The sequence below is a fragment of the Salvelinus sp. IW2-2015 genome, linkage group LG26 (genome assembly GCF_002910315.2).
Source record: "Salvelinus sp. IW2-2015 linkage group LG26, ASM291031v2, whole genome shotgun sequence".
Classification (NCBI taxonomy): domain Eukaryota; kingdom Metazoa; phylum Chordata; class Actinopteri; order Salmoniformes; family Salmonidae; genus Salvelinus; species Salvelinus sp. IW2-2015.
Window position 1 is genome coordinate 9,115,425 of NC_036866.1, and position 23,510 is coordinate 9,138,934.

A 23,510-nucleotide genomic window follows, 5' to 3' on the forward strand; every position below is an offset into this window, starting at 1 on the left:
GCATGTTTCGTTTTTTGGCCCTACACAACAGATTCAATTGAGCAAAGCTTGATGAATAGTTGATGACTTGAATCGGCTGTGTAGTGCTAGGGCAAAAAACGAAACGTGCACCCCTTGGGGCCCCGAGGACCGAGTTTGGGAAACCCTTGCATAAACGCTCCATAGGCTACAATGGGAAGTATTTGGATTTGGCACGGCTCTTGAACCGTTACAGCTACAAACACCAAACCAACGTTGACATGTGCAGACTGACTCAATGTATATTTCATTTCAAAAGATTGTTGATACTATCTGTTCTTCTTGAACTATAACCATTTAAAATGTGCTGTTTGTATTTGAAGATAGAGAAAGAAAAGGCATACAATGATAATTTGCTCAACGGAACAGAAGAAAATGTGTTACATATAGATTTTTTTCATTTATCCAAAGTTACCTCACCCTTCAGTCAAAGGTATTGCAGCCTCGGGTACAGTTCACATCAAGCCTGGTCCCAGATCTATTTAGGCTGTATGGTTGACAATGACCACAGGAGTTGGTGAGACAGCACGAACAGATCTGAGACCAGGCTAGTTCACGTCAGGCTCATCACATGATTATTAATTTACCTAATTAATATTTCTGTATTCACTGAAATACTACTCCCCATGTTCTGTGTGTGGTTGTGAAAAGGGCTTCGTTGGAAAGTGACAAAGTCTTTGGAAAGAATAACTTAATTAAATTCTGCATTACAAATGGACTACCAAGGCCTCCCAAAACATAATCACTCAAATTAAATTAAAATACATTTTAGTGGTTATAGATAGACCACAAAGTGCAGCTGTTAGTAGGTTAAGCATATGGATAAATTCTGTATCTATCTCTATGGTTACACAGTAGTTTCTGGTGTTGTGTTTGTACAAGCCAGTGGAGCACATAACGGGATGTGGTCTAAGGCTGAAAGTGGATCTGATCTCTCTTTTAACCTTCCTGTGTTCAATGGTTTAACTCTTAACACACATGAACTGTAAAATAAAGAATTGGATTTGTCAGTCTGTATAAAACAAAATGGGAACTTGTTGCTATAACCTGGTGATATAACTGATATGTTCTTTTTTTCTAGCTGCTTTTCTAAGAGTTGGTGTTTATTAGCAGAATCACTAGGTCCAGTTAGGTTCATCCACTCTATGGATTCATTAAACCCCTATGCATCTATCGTTTACCTTTGCAGGTACGGTATGTTCATAGGTGGGTTGAGGGTTCCTTTACAGACTTCAACTCACCATGGTTGTACAGTACGAATCAATTCCATAGAATATTGGAGCATTTTTGTTTTTGCAGAGCAGGTTAACTTGTAATGCAGCCAAACCACATGTACTGTAGCTACCCTGCGCATGAAAGTACACACCCCTCCAACTGGTAATTACTAATGGGGGCTCTCTGAGATCTGACTTCTCCCACATGCTGAAATCTAGCGTCACATACAAAGGAAATTACCTCGACAGCTTTTCCGGCAGCTAAATGCAACAAAACATCATTTATAAACACAATCTATTAATATGGTTTTTGAACAATATTATTTGTTTACGAGCATGATAACTGTACTTTCAGTTTATGGTAGACACAGCTTGTTCGCACACAACTTGCCCAGTTTATATTTTCCAATTTTGCCACTAGTTATGAACGCAACATGAGTTTCTACATCCCCCTCTCTTGTTAAATAAAAGTGCCACCACTGAAATACGCCTGTTACTTCCTGCCTCGTTGGGTGTGTGTCTGTCTTTTTCGAAACCATCATAGAGCATTTTCATTTAAAGCAAGATATTGGTGAGTTGTATTTAATGTTTAAAATCTATTGATCATAATTCATAACATTTCCCTTGTTTAGCATTTTTTTGTGGTTCTGTTAGAATTGCTTTCCATCTTTCTGGCATTCTCCCATGTCCTCTTTCCACTATCTGCATGTCCATCCTTCAGCCAGTGGTGTAAGAATACTTGAAAGTACTACTTAAGTAGTTTTATGGGGTATCTGTATGTACTTAACTATTTATATTGTTGACAACTTTAACATTTACTCCACTACATTCCTAAGCAAAATATGTACGTTTTACTCCCGTATATTTTCCTTGACACCTAAAAGTAGTCAGTTGTTAGAATACGAATGCTCACTCAGGACAACAATATGGTCTGATTCATGTACTGTACCTATCAAAATAACACGTTGCCATTCCTACTGCGTTTGTAAATTATGTCTGAGTTGGAGTGTGTCCCTGTCTGTTAAAAAAAATATATATATATAATCATTCCGTCTAATTTGCTTAATATAAGGAATTTTATATATAGCATTTACTTTTTACTTTCAAGTATGACAATTGAGTACTTTGTCCACCACTTAAGTATATTTAAAACCAGATACTTTTACTCAAGTAGTATTTTACTGGGTGATTCACTTTTACTTGAGTCATTTTCTATTAATAAGGTACTTTTACTTCACATTCCTCCCAATCTCTTTCTCCACATTTCCTCCTCCTCACTGGTTTATAAGGACCTGTCTCTCAGCCCAGAGTACCACTGCACCTCACCTGCCTGTCTACCAGCCCAGATCAGCCCACAGTACCACTGCTGTTCACCTGCCTGTCTACCAGCCCAGAGTCCCACTGCCGTTCACTTGCCTGTCTATCTGTCCACGATGAAGCTCATCTTGACTCTCTCTCTCATCTGCACTCGCTTCTGCTCAGGTAACACCACTGACCTCTCACACTGAGACAGGCGTCTACCAAAATAAATGGTTTCTTAACTGCATCACTCCCAAATGTCTGTGTAAATATTCATCATAGCTAAATGGCATTTACAGTACTTTTCTTTTTAAATGTTCTTGTTTTTCAGTTGAGATGCTGCAGTGTTTCAACTGCACTGATGCAGCATGTACAAACTCTTCTTTAGTTACCTGTCCAGCCTTAAACGAAAGATGTCTCACTGCAACCAGAACCATAAAAGGTGTGTTTAGAGTTTGTTGTCCAAAAACTACATGCTAACACTTCAAGACAAATTAAAATTATGCTGTTAGCTTCCTCATGAAGGATGCTTTTGAACACTCCTGTAAGATTACAGTGTGTACAATATCTTATTGGTAATTGACTCTTGCTCTATGATACTATTTCATCAATTATTTTAAAATTGATCTATCTTTCTCTGGTTTTGTAATGGATCTGTTACTGGTGAAGGTCCCGATAATACCACCGTGGTACTCAAAATGTGTTCACCATCCTCCATCTGTGAACTCCTCTTAACACTGAAGTCACAGTGTTCTGGGAACTTGGGCATCATAAGGGCTGCCTCTAACCAGCTCTGCTGTAACACCAATGGTGCAACAATGAAACTCTGTCTGGTAAGAGACTTGTGTCCTTAAATTAAGTTTGGTTTTCAACAAATGTATTTGATGTCCTGATTTCCAATGTCATAGTTTGAAGAAATATATGATCCGAGTGTGTTTCTTACATATCTGGACAGCATCCATGCCCATCTTCAGAAAATGTCTGAACCCTACCTCTTTAGAGTATGGACGTCATGGCTCGCTGACTGCTCTGGACGGTCATGGCTCGCTGACGGGCTCGGACGGTCATGGGCTCGCTGACGGCTCTGGACGGTCATGGCTCGCTGACGGCTCTGGACGTCATGCCTCGCTGACGGCTTCTGGCTGATCCGGTCTGGCGGGAAGCTCTGGCTGATCCGGTCTGGCGGAAGGCTCTGGCTGTCCGGTCTGCGAAGCTCTGGCTGATCGTCTGGCGGAGGCTCTGGCTGATCCGGTCTGGCGGGAAGGCTCTGGCTGGATCCGGTCTGCGGAAGGCTCTGGCTGATCCGGTCTGGCGGATGGCTCTGGCTGATCCGGTCGGCGGAAAGGCTCTGGCTGATCCGGTCGGGCGGAAGGCTCTAGCGGCTCCTGTCTGGCGGACGGCTCTAGCGGCTCCTGTCTGGCGGACGGCTCTCGGCAGACGGGCGGCTTTGCAGGCTCATGGCAGACGGGCGGCTTGCAGGCTCATGGCAGACGGACATTCAGACGGCGTATGGCAGGACGGCAGTTCAGGCGCCGCTGGGCAAGACGGGCAGTTCAGGCGCCGCTGGGCAGACGGCAGTTCAGCGCCGCTGGGCAGACGGGCAGTTCAGGCGCCGCTGGCAGAGGCAGTTTCAGGCGCCGCTGGCAGACGGCAGACTCTGGGCCGGCTTGAGACGCCCACTATAGGCCTGGTGCGTGGTACCGGAACTGGAGGTACCGGGCTAAGGACACGCACCTCAGGGCGAGTGCGGGGAGAAGGAACAGTGCGTCCAGGGCTCTGGAGACGCACAGGAGGCTTGGTGCGTGGTGCCGGAACTGGAGGCACTGGGCTGGAGACACGCACCATAGGGAGAGTGCGTGGAAGAGGAACAGGGCTCTGGAGATGCACTGGAAGCCTGGTGCGTGGTGTAGGCACTTGTGGTACTGGACTGGGGTGGGAAGGTGGCGCCGGATATACCGGACCGTGAAGGAGGACACGTGCTCTTGAGCACCGAGCCTCCCCAACCTTACCAGGTTGAATGGTCCCCGTGCCATGTACACCGGCCCGAGGAGACGTACTGGAGGCCAGATACGTTGGGCCGGCTTCATGGCATCCGGCTCGATGCCCAACCTAGCTCTCCCAGTGCGGCAAGGTGGAATAGCCCGCACTGGGCTAAGCACGCGTACTGGGGACACCGTGCGCTTTACCGCATAACACGGTGTCTGACCAGTACGACGCCCTCTTACTCCACGGCAAGCCCGGGGAGTTGGCTCAGGTATCCAACCCGGCTTCGCCACACTCCCCTTTAGCCCCCCCCCAAGAAATTTTTGGGTGAGCCTCTCGGGCTTCCAGCCTCTCCTACGTGCTGCCTCCTCATACCAGCGCTCCTGGGCTGTGGCTGCCTTCTTCTCCTCCCGCAAGCGGCGATTCACACCAACCTTAGCCCAGGGTCCTTCTCCATTGAAAATTTGCTCCCAACTCCATTCCTCTTCTCTCCATTGTTTTAGTTCCTTTTCTCCTTCTTCAATCCGCTTGGTCCTGTTGTGGTGGGTAGTTCTGTCACGATCGTGTGGAAGAGATTCGGACCAAAACGCAGCATGAGGAAAATAAGCCATCTTCTTTTAATAAATGAACGAAGATGAACATGAAATGAAAACACTATACAAACAAACAAAAAAACAACAAATGATCGTGAAGCTAAATAACGCAAGTGCACAGACAAGCAACAAACGTTAAACAAGACAACTACCCACAAAAGCCTACTGCCTATGGCTACCTTAAATATGGCTCCCAATCAGAGACAAATGAATGACAGCTGTCTCTGATTGAGACCCAATCTAGGCAGCCATAGACATAACTAGACAACCTCACAATTATCTATCCCATACACAATACAACACCCATAGCCTAAACAAAACACACACAACATACAATGCCCACCCCAACTCACGCCCTGACCAACTAAACATAATCAAAATAACATAAAAATAGGTCAGGAACGTGACACATACGCACATACATACACACCAACAGTAGGTGAGTGTTATCCTTCTCCAGAGTTCTCACCACTGTGTATCACTACCCAGCCGACAGTTCCATTCCCCCGAGATTCGGGAAACCTTGAGAAGTACTCCCTATGCTATCATAAGTTCCTCAGAGGCCTAGCCAGGTCGGTCCAATCACAGTTTAACTGTTCTCGTTTTTTTTCTTCGGCACACACATACAAGTTCAAATCCTAAGCTACGCCTTGCTTAGACAGTCTGTGTTTTCCACTATACAGATGCATTGTTTAACCTAATTCTGACTAAAACTACACACATCATCAGATTATCATTTTATGATTCTAATCAACTTCATACAGTTATAAGGTTTCAGAGTGGAATTATTTTATCATTATCTTTCAACATATACATTATTTTATCACCAATAGAAACTCTTGTTTGCAAATGTTGGACTAATGATTACACCCTAGATCAGCTAGATGCAGGCAAGGGTGTGCAAGGCAGTATTGAATGTGTCACTGTCTGTCACCTTGATTACTCAAATTTTTCTCTCGACCTGTGGACCTACGTTGTGAACTTTCATTCATAGCCTAGGTTGTAACAACCTCATGATGGGTACAGGGAAAATTCAAGTGTCATGTATAGTAGCCTAAACCTATCGATGTTACATTGAGCTGGAAGAATGGAATATGAATGACCGTCATTCAAAATGCTGTAATAGAAATAAGGCCATGCTCATAAAAAAATTATTGTCCTCCCTAATCTTAAACGGCACTGACCGCCACTGAGTGGAACCCAGATCTATATGTGACCACTTGGTTACTGCGACACCGTTCTCCCAAGGACACACAAACCAGAGTGGCCACCGCAAAGCCCAAGAGCCTGACCCTCTCTGGAAGTTGCTGTAGCCCTGCTTGGGATATTTAGCCTACATTGACTATTGGTTGAGACACAGTTCCCAGTCTACCATGGTATAGGAGATTGAAAATGGGAATTAGGCCAAGTTGGAGGTAATAATGCATTTTGATTCTATTTTATTGAGATGCCTAAATACACCACACTAAAATATTGATTGTATGGCTGTTTTAAAATAAATTTCCTGCTATTCTACTTAGTAATTATTTATGTTCACTACTTGGTCAAATGATTTGATGACAAAATCTATGCAAATCAATTCTATGAATTGATAGTTCACCTCTCGGTTTTCTTTTATTCTGTAATAGGGTATATTGTAACCATGTGTTCAAGCGGATCAAATCAAAGTTTATTTAGCGCTGTCCTTGTAGAACCTACGCCTTATAGTCCTACTCATCACGTATTATTATTATTATTATTACAAATAGAAGATTACCACTTCTCACAATGGTGCTTGTTAAGTAAAGATAGATCAAAGCTGAATCACTGTCTCGCAAGATCACATAACAATTGATTACTCTGAACAAAAATATATACGCAACATGTCAAGTGTTGGTCCCATGTTTCATGATTTCTCTAAAATGTTGTGAGCAAATTTGTTTACATCCCTGTTAATGAGCATTTCTACTTTACCAAGATAATCCATCCACCTGACAGGTGTGGCATATCAAGAAGCTGATTAAACAGCATGATCATTACACAGGTGCACCTTGTGCTGGGGACAATAAAAGGCCACTCTAAAATGTTTCATTTTGTCACTCAACACAATGCCACAAATGTCTTAAGTTTTGAGGGAGAGTGTAATTGGCATGCTGACTGCAGGAATTTCTGCCAGAGCTGTTGCCAAAGAATTGAATGTTAATTTCCCTAACGTTTTAGAGAATTTGGCAGTACGTCCAACTGGTCTCATAACCGCAGACCACGTGTAACCAAGCCAGCCCAGGACCTCCACATCCTGTTTCTTCACCTGTGGGATCGTCTGAGACCAGCCACCCAAACAGCTGATGAAACTGTGTTTGTACAACCAAATCATTTCTGTACACACTGTCAGAAACCGTCTCAGGAAAGCCTATCTGCATGCTCGTCGTCCTCTCCATGGTCTTGACCTGACTGCAGTTTGGCGTCGTAAGCGACTTCAGTGGGCAAAGGCTCACCTTCGATGGCCACTGGCACGCTGGAGAAGTGTGCTGTTCACTGATGAATCCCGGGTTCAACTGTACTGAGCAGATGGCAGACAGCGTGTATGGCATTGTGTGGCGAGCAGTTTGCTGATATCAATGTTCTGGACAGAGTGCCCCATGGTGGCAGTGGGGTTATGGTATGGGCAGGCATAAGCTACGGACAACGAACACCATTGCATTTTATCGATGGTTATTTGAATGCACAGAGATACCGTGACAAGATCCATAGACCCACTGTAGTGACATTCATCCGCCACCATCACCTCATGTTTCAGCATGATAATGCACGGCCCAATGCAGCAAGGATCTGTACATGATTCCTGGAAGCTAAAAATGTCCCAGTTCTTCCATGGCCTGCATACTCAACAAACATGTCACCCATTGAGCATGTTTGGGATACTCTGGATCGACACGTACGACAGCATGTTCCAGTTCCCGCCAATATCCAGCAACTTCGCACAGCCATTGAATAGGAGTGGGACAACATTCCACTGGTAACAATCAACAGCCTGATCAACTCTATGCGAAGGAGATGAGGCAAATGCGCTGCATGCGCTGAATGAGGCAGATGGTTGTCACACCAGATACTGAATGGTTTTCGGATCCATCCCCTATTATTGATAAAGCAACAATGGTATATTTTGTATTGTCATTTTGGAGTGACTTTTATTACAAATAATAATTGAATATGTTTCTAAACTCTTCTACATTAGCTACCATGATTACAGATAATCCTGAATGAATCGTGAATAATGACGAGTGAGGGTGAAAGATCTCCCGAGTGTTGCAGCGGTCTAAGGCACTGCATCTCAGTGCTAGAAGCATCACTACAGACCCTGGTTTGGTCCCTGGCTGTATCACAACCAGCGTCGTCCTGGTTAGGGGAGTGTTCGGCCGGAGTAGGCCGTCATTGTAAAATAAGAATTTGTTCTTAACTGACTTGCCTAGTGAAATAAAGGTGAAATAAAAAATATATTACCGCCAAGACATTCTAAACTCTCCATTACCAATAACAAGGGGGTATGATATTTGACCCTCTAACTTTCTCACTCAGCATTATTCACGATTCATTCAGCATTAGCCGTAATCATGGTAGCATCGACATGAATGTAGAAGTGTTCAGAAACATATTCTATTCTTATTTACAATAAAACTGACACCAAAATGACACAATACATACATTACAATAATCTGAAACACAAACATAAATAACTGCAAATGCATTCAGTCACAAGCTTCATGTTGTCATTGMGTGCTAGGAATATGGGACCAAATACTACACTTTTAACTACTTTATTTATATGAATTTTTAGGGGTGTCAATTTCACCCCTACCTTTTTGAGAAAGAAAGTATTATTGTGAAACAAAATCTCTTTCGCTGAGCAGTTTTATTAGTATAAAATCATATGTCCCTTGTTTTGTTGCATACAAAATATTTATTAAAATTATTTATTTTATTCAGTCATTATTMCTTATCTGTATCAAGGGTGTCAATAATGTCAGACACCACTGTACTGTCTCATTGGCTCAATTCCGCTATCAGAACCAGGACAATATGCTTCCTGAATGTGTTTCCATTGCATTACCAATRAAAATAGTTATTTATAGATACTGGWGCTAGCTATGACCACTGAATGTACTGTAGAATGCATATCCACTGATATYCATTTCTGTTCTCTTCCTACAGCCCCCAGTTCACTGGCTAACGGAAGACAATGTACCTCCTACAGCAGCTTCCAAGGCTTTGTGCATAACAGCACTGTGGCCTGCCTGGGGGTGGAGGACCAGTGCTTGAGCTTTAGCGGCAATGGTGACTTGTTTTGTTGTTGTTTTCATGATACAAAAACTCATCACATTTGTTCAACTATAGATCAGGTGTTCCCCCCCAAAAATGTCAAATGTTTATTGAGATAGCCTATATCAATCAAATTTATTTATAAAGCCCTTTTTACGTCAGCCGATGTCACAAAGTGCTGTACAGAAACCCAGCCTAAAACCCCGAACAGCAAGCAATGCAGATGTAGAAGCACGGTGGCTAGGAAAAACTCCCTAGAAAGGCAGGGACCCAGGAAGAAACCTAGAGAGAAACCAGGCTCTGAGGGGTGGCCAGTCCTCTTCTGGCTGTGCCGGGAGGAGATTATAACAGTATATGGCCAAGATGTTCAAACGTTCATAGATGACCAGTAGGGTCAAATAATAATAATCACAGTGGTTGTAAAGGGTGCAACAGGTCAGCACCTCAGGAGTAAATGTCAGTTGGCTTTTCATAGCCGATCATTCAGAGTTAGAGGCAGCAGGTGCAGTAGAGAGAGAGAGTCGAAAACAGCAGGTCTGGGACAAGGTAGCACATCTGGTGAACAGGTCAGGGTTCCATAGCCGCAGGCAGAACAGTTGAAACTGGAGCAGCAGCATGACCAGGTGGACTGTGGACAGCAAGGAGTCAACAGGCCAGGTCTTCCTGGGGCATGGTCCTCCGAGAGAAGAGAGAGAGAGAATTAGAGGTAGCGTACTTAAATTCACACAGGACACCGGATAAGACAGGAGAAATAAACCAGATTTAACAGACTGACCCTAGCCCCCCAACACAAACTGTTGCAGCATAATTACTGGAGGTTGAGACAGGAGGGGTCGGGAGACACTGTGGCCCCGTCTGACTATACCCCCGGACAGGGCCAAMCAGGCAGGATATAACCCCACCCACTTTACCAAAGCACAGCCCCCACACCACTAGAGGGATATCTTCAACCACCAACTTCAATTGAATGTTCATTTCCCTAACTTCAACCACCGCCCACGAAGATCTCCCCACGGCACGAACCCGAGGGGAGCAACAACCCGGACCGGAAGACCTTGTCAGACTCAACCCTCTCAAGTGACGCACCCCTCCTAGAGATGGCATGGAAGCCAGTATAATAGGGTTAGAGGCAGAGAATCCCAGTGGAGAGAGGGAAACCGGGCCAGGCAGAGACAGCAAGGGGGGTTTGACGCTCCAGTGCCTTTCCGTTCACATTCACCCCCTGGGCCAGACTACACTCAATCATAGGACCTACTGAAGAGAGGAGTCTTCAATAAAGACTTAAAGGTTGAGACCGAGTCTGCGTCTCTTACATGGATAGGGAGACCATTCCATAAAAATGTAGCTCTATAGGAGAAAGCCCTGCCTCCAGCTGTTTGCTTAGAAATTGTAGGGACAATCAGGAGGCGTGTGTCTTGTGACCGTAGCATACGTGTAGGTATGTACAGCAGGACCAAAACGGAAAGATAGATGGGAGCAAGCCCATGTAATGCTTTGTAGGCTAGCAATAGAACCTTGAAATCAGCCCTAGCCTTAACAGGAAGCCAGTGTAGAGAGGCTAGCACTGAAGTAATATGATCAAATTTTTTGGTTCTAGTCAAGATTCTAGCAGCCGTGTTTAGCACTAACTGAAGTTTATTTAGTGCTTTATCCGGGTAGCCGGAAAGTAGAGCATTGCAGTAGTCTAATCTAGAAGTGACATGGATTCATTTTTCTGAATCATCAGGGTCCAGAGTAACGCCGAGGTCCTTTACAGTTTTATTTGAGATGACTGTACAACCATCAAGATTAATTGTCAGATCCAACATAAGATCTCTTTGTTTCTTGGGACCTAGAACTAGCATCTGTGTTTTGTCCGAGTTTAAAAGTAAAACATTTGCCGCCATCCACTTCTTTATGTCGGAAACACAGGCTTCCAGGGAGGGCAGTTTTGAGGCTTCACCATGTTTCATCGAAATGTACAGCTGTGTATCGTCCGCATAGCAGTGAAAGATAACATTATGTTTCTGAATGACATCACCAAGAGGTAAAATATATAGKGAAAACAATAGAGGTCATAAAACGGAACCTTGAGGAACACCGAAATTTACAGTTGATTTGTCAGAGGACAAACCATCCACAGAGACAAACTGATATCTTTCCAACAGATAATTTCTAAACCAGGCCAGAACTTGTCCGTGTATTTCCTACAAGCTAATTTCCTACAATTCTACGTGGTTTAACAAGACTCATTCATCTTTGAGGTAGGCTTTTTAATGATAATATTATGAATAATAATACAAATTAAGTCTAGACCCGATTTCCCCAAATCGTATTATTATGTTTTATTATGAACCCTCAATTTATATTGTACATATTCTATTTGACAAAAGGTGATTAGATCAATTGATAGGAACAGAGTCAAACATTGTATAAGATTTACTTCCTAACCAAAATCCAATTTCTTTGACTCCTCAACTTTAGAAGGTCGAAGCTCAGCTTCTGAATGCCATAGAGACAAACCAAAGATATTCCCATATGCATCAGAGTCGTGTCTTCCTCTTGCATTTTACCACCTGTTTCTAGCCTAAAGCATCACAGATGTTAAATCGGTATAACCAATCTCAAATTGCAAAAATAAATACAAACATAAACTATGGGGGGCGCACATAATATCATACGCCCAAGTCATGCTAACCTCTCACCATTACAAGAACAGGGGAGGTTAGCATTTTTGGGGGTATGATATTTGTTTGTAACTTTTTCACTCATCATTATTCATGATTCATTTATTAACCATAATCATGGTAGCCTCCACATTAATGTAGAAGTGTTCTGAAACATATTCTATTATTACTTATTTTTTATAAGTTACTCCAAAATGACACAATACATTATTTACCATTCATTTATATTGGGCACAAAATCATCTGAAACACAATCAAAACAAACAGTAAATGCATCCAACAACTTTGTAGAGTAACACGCTTGATGTAATCATTGTGTGCTAGGAATATGGGGCCAAATACTAAACTTTTGACAACTGTAATACACATAATTTCCAAAACAGTTCACCCGATATGGATGAAAATATCCTCAAATTAAAGCTGACAGTCTGCGCTTTAACCTCATAGTCATTGTATAATTTCAAAGTACTGGAGTACAGAGCCAAAACAGCAAATGTGTCACTGTCCCAATACTTTTGGAGCTCATGTTATTATTGTTGATTCAAAACAATTCGATTTTAGTTGTTCTATGAGAGAAAGGTGTTCGGAAAACTAAATATGTTGTTCTCTTTGACAGTACTTGGCTCAATCAATTATATGGTGAACGTCCAGGGCTGTACATCTACCAACGTGTGCAACTATATTGATCAACTGCTGCCCTCACGTTACATCAACTTTGTGCAATTCACCTGTAACACAGCCCCTTTACCTGTAAATGTAACCAAAGCCCATAACACAGCCTGCTCCATCAGACTGAGCCTAGTCCCTCTGCTGCTGGGCCTCACCATCAGCAAACTCATCTGATAGGAAAAGAGATTAACATATCGGGACTCATCTGACAACATAATGCATTGATTACAAAACAACAGAATGTACAATGATTTTTATGTATTGTGAAATACGTACTATAATTGAAATTCTGTTATTTATATGGAATTTGCCAGATGATGATGCCCTGTTACATTATATAGTGTGCTTGCTTGAGGAAATACTTTCTTATATATTACTCTGTATATTTGATAAAGTGTCATTGCTTGTAAGTTTAAAACAAATCATCTCTGTCAATGCCAATAAAGTTTCTATCACTTTACCAAAATGGAAATAAATTCTTGTCTTATTGTGAACGTAAACAAATCACACAATATTTTTTATTAGGATTGTATGCTTATTTTTTAATAGATAGGGATAATAGCTAGCTAATGCTCTTAAATCCATAAATAACAGTGTAAGGGGGAACCATGATCATACGCAATGATACTGTCCAAAGAGGAAATAAACGTAGTCTTATTTATTTGACTTAGTGGATTCAGTTTCTCTCCACAATTATTCTACAGAGAGGAAAACCTGCCGGGGAACAGGATGTGTCTATAAAGGAGAGGAAGGTGTGGTCTGCCGTGAAGCATTCCACTCGGATCATACAAAATGGCACCATGCCAGCGGTGGCAGCTGCTGCCTTAGTCCCCTCCTTGTTTACATCCACAAATGCCTTATGTGTATTTGATTGATTGATTGATTGGAGACAGGCGCAGGAATACGTAATAGGGGGTTTTAATACTCCACCCAAAAATACAACATGCCTTAAAAGGCACGGAGACGAAGCCCGAATCAAACACGTATACTAAAACACATGGATGTAACCCAAACAAAAGAGCGAGGTTAAACCCTTAATAAATACACAAGATAACAATACACAGCACGAGACTCGTAAACAATGCACGGGACAAGACCTGTAATAACAATTGCAAAGTACTACACGGGATGAGACCCGTAATAACGTGTACACAATACACGCAGCACGAAAGCCAAAACAACAAAGCACAGGTACTCACAAGACCAACGGACATGGGAACAATAACTGACAAGACAATGGTGAACAGAGGGCACGTTTGAAAATTACTAATCAGGGGAATTGGAATCAGGTGTGCGTAATGAGACAGTTCAGTGACGCCTATAGGCTGGTGACATAGAACTCCAGAACTGGTGCACGGAATGAGCAGCAGTACCGGGGGAATCTGTGGCATTATGGGCGACTGTAGACAGGAAGAGCCCACCTCCTCCTGTTCATCCAAGACAAGTTGGCCCTGCCTCTGTTGAGCATGCCCCTCACCTGTGCTAAGCTAACACTTCCTTGGCCACTTTGTACCTATATCCACATGTGGCCAGTGGCCCATAACCCCATGTGAAAGTGCCCCTATTATACAAAACAGGTTAAAACATCCCTAGACAGGCAACATGTACACAGGCCAAAATGGCTCTTACACATTAATGTTACTCAAAGCAAGACTTCTGTGAATGACTATTCATTGTAACCAAGCTTACTGCAGCAAAACAAGATGAAATTCACTACTTTCATTCATCTGCTTGCTCTGCCCTCATATTTAGCCTTGCATTGAAGTGTTTACCGTTTTCTTTTCAGGACAACCAGGGCCACAAGTAGAACACAAAACATATAACATAAACAGTTGCATTGAGACTCAAGAAGTTAATTAACATGTTAACAATAGTGGAAACAAGTTTTTAAAAAAACATAAGCATATGTAATGCATATTTCTATTACACAGCATTTCACAGCCTTGTTAAAGACAGTTTATCTTGGTTTGCATTTTGACCCAGAAAGTGATCTTGACTCAAAAGGTTGGTGAGCACTGGTTTAGGCTCTGTTGCTGCATTGTTCTGAAAGTGCAGATCCACATATTGCAGGAAGTGGTGCACAGCACTGAGCAGAAGGATGTTTTCTCTTTTTCATGTTTATTTTTTGGGGGGGGTAGATCAGCTTAAATATTGTAGATAGATTGAAGCTTCCATCAATGTAATTGTCTGCATCATTTCCAATCTCCCAAATATTTTTTTTTGTAAATAAATATATATGTCTGTGTTCTCATCAACATCCAGCTCAGATGAGTAGTTCTTCATTGGGACGATGTAGGAGGTGGACATGTCAAGCAGAGCCCCAGCCTTGGTCATCTATACACACACACACACATACAGAAATATTTGTTTTACTATCCTTGTGGGGACCAACCAATTGATCCCCATTCCTAAGTCCTATTTTCCCAAACCCTAAGCCTTTAACCTTACCCTAACCCTAACCTTAACCCCAAACTCATAATCCTAACCCTACACCTAAACCTAACCCTAATTCTAACCCTAACCCAAACCTAACCCCTAAGCCTAAAATATACTTTTTCATTGTGGGGACCAGCAAAATGTCCCCACTTGTCCAAATATTCATTGTTTTACTATCCTTGTGAGGACTTCTGGTCCCTCCAGACATTTTTCCCAAAAGGTCTTAATGATGAAATGCCCATTATTGTTATGTTGTAAGTGTGAACATCAATTAATGCTTCCACTTCCGATTACTCTACGTTTGTTCTTGCTCTGTACCCAATGATTTATGAAAGCTTACTTGATAGGTCGATGTCCTTATTATGGTTTTACAGACGTGTTTAATACGTTTTATGTACACACTTTATTAGAATACTTATATTTCGTAACACTTGCTTCTTCTCCCTCGACTCCAACCCCATTCGATGCATTAAACGGATGTGGGTGGAGCAATGTCTACATAAGGGTGCAAATTACAAAAACTCACAAAAGCTCTGACGAAGGCCTTGAGGCCGATACGTGAAGCTTAATAAAGCGCAGTGATACTAGCAAGAGCAGTGTGCAGGTTTCTTATTTTTTCACCACCAAGATAGTAAAACCAAACACACACAAGTCAGTCAAGGATGCTCACAGTAGACCTACATACAGGGTGTCAGGACCCGGTGAGAGAAACAGTCACTAATAGTCGGCAGAACCCAGAAGATGAGGCAGACTCAGCAGTACTAGAGATGGTGGTTTAATAAAAGGACAAGATCTTCAGGCAAAGAATATAAATCCACCACGTCCAAAAATAAAGCCAAGAGGCACAAAATAGATATCCTCCAAAATACAAAGAAACTCCACAAAGTGGTAAAAACAGCAGGGAAAAACAAACCTCAAAAGACTACTCAAAAATACACAAGCACTAAACCAGAGAACCTCTGGAAAATCCAATAAGAGAAATATATGTTCACAACAAGGCTGGGGCTGGGTGCTAACATACAAACACTGAGCAAAGAACTGAGGAACACACAGGGTTTAAATACTAACAAGGGAACGACACACAGGTGCAAACAATAACAGAGCAAGGAAAAAACAAAAGGTACAAAAAAGGTGCAATGGGGACATCTAGTGACCAAAACCTGAACAGTCCTGGCCAAAACCTGACACAGGGTGCTTACATTTCAGATGTTCCAATTGCTGACTAACACATCAATAAGGGAAATTATTGAGAGTAATGTCTGCTGAACAACCCGGCTTTTGTACACCTGGGTGATGTCACAGGCGGTTTCCTGACACACCTGGTCCACTTGTGTCAGCAATGCCACTTGATGCACACCTACAAAAYACATTTGTTTCACACACTGTCAACTGACAGAATTGACCACAGTTCCTACAACCATTACTGCCRTTGCTAAAACACTTCCTCCTATGCTCACCCATGTCACTGATGTCTCCGATCTCACAGGCTGCTCAGGACTGAACTGTAAAAGATTAATGGGAACATTAAATTGCATATTCAAACCAACCAGCTGAGAGAGTATTGGAATATTCTCTAAAAACAGAGACATTTATATCAGGGGTGAGCAACTCCTATCCTGTTCTGTGGCATGCCTGCATGCTTATGTTCCAACCCAGAATTATCTCACCTGATTCATAAAACTGGTATAAAATTAAGACTGTGATTAGTTCAATCAGGTGTGTTAAAGCTAAACTGGAATAAAAACCGGCAAACACTGTGGCCCCTGTTGCTCAACTCTGAGATATATGAAACTCGACTCCCAATACTTGCACTCTGTCTTACACACACCGGTGGCACCTGTGTCTGTTCTCCCTCATGTACCTTGTGTCCCTCGGGTGCATGGCCTTTGATGATAGCCAGAGTGTCATGGAGGGTTAGTCCAGTGGTCTCCCCATCTCCCAGACCCATGACATCACACAGGACCATCAACAAATAGGCTGCTCTGGACTCCGCCACGGATGTTGAACAACTGGAGCTAAGATAGAGGACACAGACAGAATTATCAGTGCCTTCGGAAAGTATTCAGACCCTTGACCTTTTCCACATTTTGTTATGTTACAGTTATTCTAAAATGTATTACATTTAAAAAAATCCTCAGCAATTTACACACGATACCCCATAATGACAAAGTGAAAACAAGTTTTTAGAAATGTTTGCAAATCTATAAAAAATAAAAGCCAGAAATACCTTATTTACATACGTCTTCAGACCGTTTGCTATGAGACTTGACATTTAGCTCAGGTGCAATCCTGTTTCATTACTCATCCTTGTCTAACAGTTTGGTCCCCCAGGACGACTCGTAAGGCCGTCTTTACAGATTTGATCTCTCGCTCCCATGTTCCTCCAAAATGAGGAGCTCCTGGAGGGTTAAATTTGAATAAGATTTGTTGGTCCTCAGCTGATCCTGGAGGCTGGTTCCATGGCTTGGAAGACTTCCTCCAACCTGGCTTCTCCTGCTTGAAGTTTGTGCCTCTGTCAGCCAGGATCTCGTAGGGTTTCCCCGTCGGGAGATAAACCGCCGTAGGGCATGAGGAAGGCTTCAGTATCCAAACTCTCCAGTAGGTCCAGGTGGACACACCTAGTCGTCAAACACTTGAATAGAATGCCCCAGCGCTTTTCCACTCGACGACCTAGCTTGATCGTCAAGGGGCCAAAGCAATCTACTCCTGTTGACCAGAATGGTGGTTTGAGGAGGCGTAAGCGAGCAGGGGGTAAATCTGAAATTTTGGGCACAGTGCTCCGGCCCGCGATCTCTGACATTCTACGCAGGCGTATTGGTGCTTACGAATGGCTCCTCGTCCTCCAAGTATCCAGTACTTCCGCCTCATCTCCCATAGACCCTCTCTGGCCCTGGTGGAGAGCTTTTCATCATAAGTCTTGATGAGGAGCCTGGTAAGGGGGTGTCTGGAGTCAAGGATAATTGGGTGGATAGCATCGGGGTCCAAAACTTCTGCTTGGCGCAGCCTCCTCCGACTCTGATCACTCCAAGGATTTGATCAATATTCTGGGGCAGAGAGAGAGAAGACGCTCTGTTATGCTGATTAATTGCGGACCCAAAAGCGACTTAAAGAAACAGAGTCTTTATTCCAGGCAAAACACGACAGGGCGGAACAAGGACGCAGGACAAGCAAACATCAAACAAGAATCCGACAAGGACAGGAGCGGAAAACAGAGGGAGAAATAGGGACTCTAATCAGAGGGCAAAATAGGGGACAGGTGTGAAAGAGTAAATGAGGTCGTTAGGAGAATGAGAAACAGCTGGGAGCAGGAACGGAACGATAGAGAGAGAGAGCGGGAGAGGGAGAGAGGGAGGAGGAGAGAGAGAGAGAGAAAGAGGGAAAGAACCTAATAAGACCAGCAGAGGGAGCACAGGGACAAGACATGAAAATAATGACAGAACATGACAGTACCCCCCACTCACCGACGCCTCCTGGCGCACTCGAGGAACCCTGGCGGCAACGGAGGAAATCATCAATCAACGAACGGTCCAGCACGTCCCGAGATGGAACCAACTCCTCTCTCAGGACCGTAACCTCCCAATCCACTAAGTACTGGTGACCACGTCCCCGGAACGCATTATCCATGATCTTCCGTACTTGTAAATAGGTGCGCCCTCGACAAGGACGGGGGGGGGGGAGGGAAGACGAACGGGGCGCGAAGAAAAGGCTTGACACAGGAGACATGGAGACAGGGTGGACGCGACGAAGATGTCGCGGAAGAAGCAGTCGCACAGCGACAGGATTGACGACCTGAGAGACACGGAACGGACCAATGAACCGCGGAGTCAACTTGCGAGAAGCTGTCGTAAGGGGGAGGTTGCGAGTGGAAAGCCACACTCTCTGACGCGACAATACCTAGGACTCCTTATCCTACGTTTATTGGCGGCTCTCACAGTCTGCGCCTGTAACGGCAAAGTGCAGACCTGACCCTCCTCCAGGTGCGCTCACAACGTTGGACAAAAGCCTGAGCGGAGGAACGCTGGACTCGGCGAGCTGGACGAGAACAGAGGAGGCTGGTACCCAAGACTACTCTGAAACGGAGATAGCCGGTAGCAGACGAAGGAAGCGAGTTATGAGCGTACTCAGCCCAGGGGAGCTGTTCTGCCCAAGACGCAGGTTTCGAAACGAAAGGCTGCGTAATATGCGACCAATCGACTGATTGGCCCTTTCTGCTTGACCGTTAGATTGGGGATGACACCGGAAGAGGAGACTGACGGAAGCCGATCAAACGACAGAACTCCCTCCAAAACTGTGACGTGAATTGCGGACCTCTGTCTGAAACGGCGTCTAACGGAGGCATGAATTCTGAACACATTCTCAATGATGATCTGTGCCGTCTCCTTAGCGGAAGAAGCTTAGCGAGGGGAATGAAATGTGCCGCCTTAGAGAACCTATCGATAACCGTAAGAATCACAGTCTTCCCCGCAGACGAAGCGACCGGTAATAAAGTCTAAGGCGATGTGAGACCATGTCGAGAAGGAATGGAAGCGGTCTGAGACGACCGGCAGGAGGAGAGTCCTGACTTAGTCTGCGCGCAGTCCGAACAACAGCCACGAAACGGGCGTGTCAGCGCTCCTGAGTAGGCACCAAAACCGCTGGCGATAGAAGCAAGCGTACCCGAACGCCGGGGTGGCCAGCTAACTTGGCAGAGTGGAGCCACTGAAGAAACAGCCAGACGAGTAGAAGACAGGAACGAACAGAAGGTACTAGGACAAGCGCGCGGCGACGCAGTGTGGGTGAGTGCTTGCTTTACCTGTCTCTCAATTCCCCAGACAGTCAACCCGACAACGCGCCTTCAGGGAGATCCCTCGGGGTCGGTAGAAGCCACAGAAAGAACTAAAGAGACGAGATAAGGCATCAGGCTTGGTGTTCTTATTTCCGGGCGATAGGAAATCACGAACTCGAAACGAGCGAAAAACAACGCCCAACGATCTTGACGTGCATTAAGTCGTTTGCCGAACGGATGTACTCAAGGTTCTTACTGGTCAGTCCAAACGACAAAAGGGACGGTCGCCCCTCCAACCACTGTCGCCATTCGCCTATGGCTAAGCGGATGGCGAGCAGTTCCGCGTTACCCACATCATAGTTGCGTTCCGATGGCGACAGGCGATGAGAAAAGTAAGCGCAAGGATGGACCTTATCGTCAGAATGGAAGCGCTGGGACAGAATGGCTCCCACGCCCACTCTGAAGCGTCAACCTCGACAAATGAAATTGTTTAGTGACGTCAGAGTAACAAGGATAGGGCGGATGTAAAACGCTTCTTGAGGAGATCAAAAGCTCCCTGGGCGGAACCGGACCACTTAAAGCAAGACTTGACAGAAGTCAGAGCTGTGAGAGGGGCAGCCACTTGACCGAAATTACGAATGAACGCCGATAGAAATTAGCGAAACCGAGAAAGCGCTGCAACTCGACACGTGACATTAGGAACGGGCCAATCGCTGACAGCTGGACCTTAGCGGGATCCATCTGAATGCCTTCAGCGGAAATAACAGAAGCCGAGAAATGTGACAGAGGAGACATGAAAGGCGCACTTCTCAGCCTTCACGTAGAGACAATTCTCTAAAAGGCGCTGGAGTACACGTCGAACGTGCTGAACATGAATCTCGAGAGACGGTGAAAAAATCAGGATATCGTCAAGGTAAACGAAAACAAAGATGTTCAGCATGTCTCTCAGTACATCATTAACTAATGCCTGAAAGACAGCTGGAGCATTTGCGAGACCGAACGGCAAAACCCGGTATTCAAAATGCCCTAACGGAGTGTTTAAACGCTGTCTATCCACTCGTCCCCCCCTCTGATGCGTACGAGATGGTAAGCGTTACGAAGGTCCAACTTAGTAAAGAACCTGGCTCCCTGCAAAATCTCGAAGGCTGACGACATAAGGGGAAGCGGATAAACGATTCTTAACCGTTATGTATTCAGCCCTCGATAATCCCGCAGGGGCGCAGAGTACCGTCCTTCTTCTTAACAAAGAAAAACCCCGCTCCGGCGGGAGAGGAAGAAGGCACCACGGTACCCGGCGTCGAGAGAAACAGACAGATAATCCTCGAGAGCTTACGTCGGGAGCCGACAGAGAGTATAGTCTACCCCGAGGGGAGTGGTCCCCGGAAGGAGATCAATACAACAATCATACGACCGTGAGGAGGAAGGGAGTTGGCTCTGGACCACTGAAGACCGTGCGCAGATCATGATATTCCTCGGCACTCCTGTCAACATCCATGTTCCTCCTGAGTAGAGGCGACGAAGAAACAGGAGGGATAGCAGACATTAAACACTCACATGACAAGAAACGTTCCAGGATAGGATAGAATTACTAGTCCAATTAATAGAAGGATTATGACATACTAGCCAGGGATGACCCAAAACAACAGGTGTAAAAAGGTAACGAAAAATCAAAAATGAAATAGTCTCACTGTGATTACCAGATACTGTGAGGGTTAAAGGTAGTGTCTCACATCTGATACTGGGAAGAGGACTACCATCTAAGGCGAACATGGGCGTGGATTCTCTAACTGTCTGAGAGGAATGTCATGTTTCCGAGCCCATGCTTCGTCCATAAAACAACCCTCAGCCCCAGAGTCTATCAGGCACTGCAGGAAGCAGCCGAACCGGTCCAGCGTAGATGGACCGACAAGGTAGTACAGGATCTTGATGGAGAGACTTGAGTAGTAGCGCTCACCAGTAGCCCTCGCTTACTGATGAGCTCTGGCCTTTTACTGGACATGACATGACAAATGTCCAGCAGAACCGCAATAGAGGCAAAGGCGTTGGTGATTCTCCGTTCCCTCTCCTTAGTCGAGATGCGATACCTCCCAGCTGCATGGGCTCAGTCTCTGAGCCGGGGGGAGGAGATGGTTGAGATGCGGAGAGGGAAACACTGTTAACGCGAGCTCTCCTCCACGAGCTCGGTGACGAAGATCTACCCGTCGTTCTATACGGATGGCGAGTGCAATCAAGAGTCCACGCTGGAAGGAACCTCCCGGGAGAGAATCTCACCTTAACCTCAGCGTGGAGTCCCTCCAGAAAACAAGCGAGCAACGGGCTCGTCCAGTCATGGAGGCAGCAAGAGTGCGAAACTCTCTAGAGTAATCCGTTATGGATCGATCACCTTGACATAGGGAAGCCAGGGACCCTGGAAGCCTCCTTCCCAAAAACTGAACGATCAAAAACGTATCATCTCCTCTTTAAAGTTCAGATAATCGATAGAACACTCAGCCCTTGCCTCCCAGATGGCTGTGCCCCATCCCGAGCCCGACCAGTAAGGAGTGATATGACGTTAAGCGATCCGAGCTCTCTCTCTTGAGTACGTGTTGGGCTGGAGAGAGAACAATATCACACTGGTGAGAAAGGAGCGACACTCAGTGGGCCCCAGAGTAACAAGGTGGGTTATTACCCTAGGTTCCGGAGACTTGGAAGACCAGGAAGTATCTGGTGGCACGAGACGAAAGACTCTGAAACTGTCCAGAGAGATCGGAGACCTGAGCGGCCAGGGTTTAACGGCATGACGAGCAGCAAACAATTCCTGCTCGTGTCTGCCGAGCATTGCTCCCTGGAACTCGAGGCAGTGTTGCGAGAATCCGTAGTCGCTGGGTCCATTCTTGGTCGGATTCTTCTGTTATGCTGATTAATGCGGACCCAAAAGCGACTTAAAGAAACAGAGTCTTTATTCCAGGCAAAAAACACGACAGGGCGGAACAAGACGCAGGACAGCAAACATCAAACAAGATCCGACAAGGACAGGAGCGGAAAACAGAGGGAGAAATAGGGACTCTAATCAGAGGGCAAAATAGGGGCAGGTGTGAAAGAGTAAATGAGGTCGTTAGGAGAATGAGAAACAGCTGGGAGCAGAACGGAACGATAGAGAGAGAGAGCGGGAGAGGAGAGAGGAGGAGGAGAGAGAGAGAGAGAAAGAGGGAAAGAACCTAATAGACCAGCAGAGGGAAGCACAGGACAAGACATGAAATAAATGACAGACATGACAGGCTCTCCTTAGCAACTCCCTCCGGCTTTCAGAGCTTTTAGCTCTCAGGAAGCTAACTGGTTGTGCATGCTGGAGAGTAGTGTCTCTGCCGCAAGAGAGGTGGTATAGAAGCCACCCCATCTGAGGTCTGGTTTTGTGCGCGGCGATCAGATCCGGCAGTGTTCTGGGATTGTGCTAGGTCAGGGAGAGCTGTTGTTGGTTCCGTAGAGATGCTGTAGCATTGGGCGGACTTCCTTAACTCATGAGCTTCAGTTGGTTGCGGAGGAGCCGCACGCCTGGGGGCTATCGGCCACTCGTTCTCTGGTTGGGACAAGA

General features: G+C 44.9%; 1 long non-coding RNA gene across 1 annotated transcript; it reads left to right on the forward strand.

Annotated features, from left to right (window-relative positions):
* The first annotated feature begins 1,724 nt into the window (after positions 1-1,724).
* On the forward strand, positions 1,725-13,171 carry LOC111952266 (uncharacterized). The gene is made up of 6 exons (XR_002875703.2): positions 1,725-1,803; positions 2,522-2,714; positions 2,863-2,973; positions 3,201-3,364; positions 9,296-9,418; positions 12,686-13,171. It is a non-coding gene; the product is annotated as an uncharacterized lncRNA (long non-coding RNA).
* The last annotated feature ends 10,339 nt before the right edge of the window (positions 13,172-23,510 follow it).